General features: G+C 31.9%; 1 protein-coding gene across 1 annotated transcript in view; it reads right to left on the reverse strand.

The window, feature by feature from the left end:
• LOC128247586 (uncharacterized) overlaps nucleotides 1-846 on the reverse strand; it is an 84,597-nt gene that overhangs the window by 72,820 nt on the left and 10,931 nt on the right. The window lies entirely within an intron of this gene.

Genomic DNA, 846 nt, shown 5'->3' on the forward strand with positions numbered 1-846 from the left:
ATATATATATATATATATATATATATATATATATATATATATATATATATATATACATATATGTGTGTGTGTGTGTGTGTGTATATATATAAACACACATGCATATATATATATATGTGCACGTATATCTATATATATGTACCTGTGTGTGTGCGCGCGTATGTACGTATATATATATATATGTATATAGAAGCACGCAACTTAGTAGTTACAGGTGTTGTGTGTCATTGCGGAGTAGTAAGATTGTGGTATTGATTTCTGTATTGGGCGTTGCGTTATGTTCTTGAGCAAAATGCTTCACTTCACGTAGCTACACTCCACTCAGCTGACAAAAATGTTTAATCCTTCATAGGACCAGCGTCCTGTCCTGGAGGTAAAATAGATGTAACAAAATCATGAATCCCGACCTTACGAGCCTATGGTTCGGGAAGGAATTTTGATCCTTTTTGTTTATATATATATATATCGTTTATGCATAACAATACTAATAACCTGTTGCTAGAACTCAACACACATGTAGTTTGGAATGTAGCGTTAATAAATTATACAGCACGATATAAAATTAAATAAATGATAAACCCCACTCCGAAAAAAAGACAACAAGAAATTATGCTATCAACTATGTTAATTTTCAGCACTTTGTACTATACGATGCAGTGTACTCAAAGTTGAGTACGCATGCATCATGTTATAGCTTCTCCAGAGCTTAAAGATTGCAGGGGGCACATACTCTCAGCTCTGCGTACACTGCATCTTAGAGCAGAAACAACTGTAAGTTCGTTGCGTAATTTCTAGTGATATATATATATATATATATATATATATATATATATATATATATATATA

This window comes from Octopus bimaculoides, chromosome 4 (assembly GCF_001194135.2).
Source record: "Octopus bimaculoides isolate UCB-OBI-ISO-001 chromosome 4, ASM119413v2, whole genome shotgun sequence".
NCBI classification, from domain to species: domain Eukaryota; kingdom Metazoa; phylum Mollusca; class Cephalopoda; order Octopoda; family Octopodidae; genus Octopus; species Octopus bimaculoides.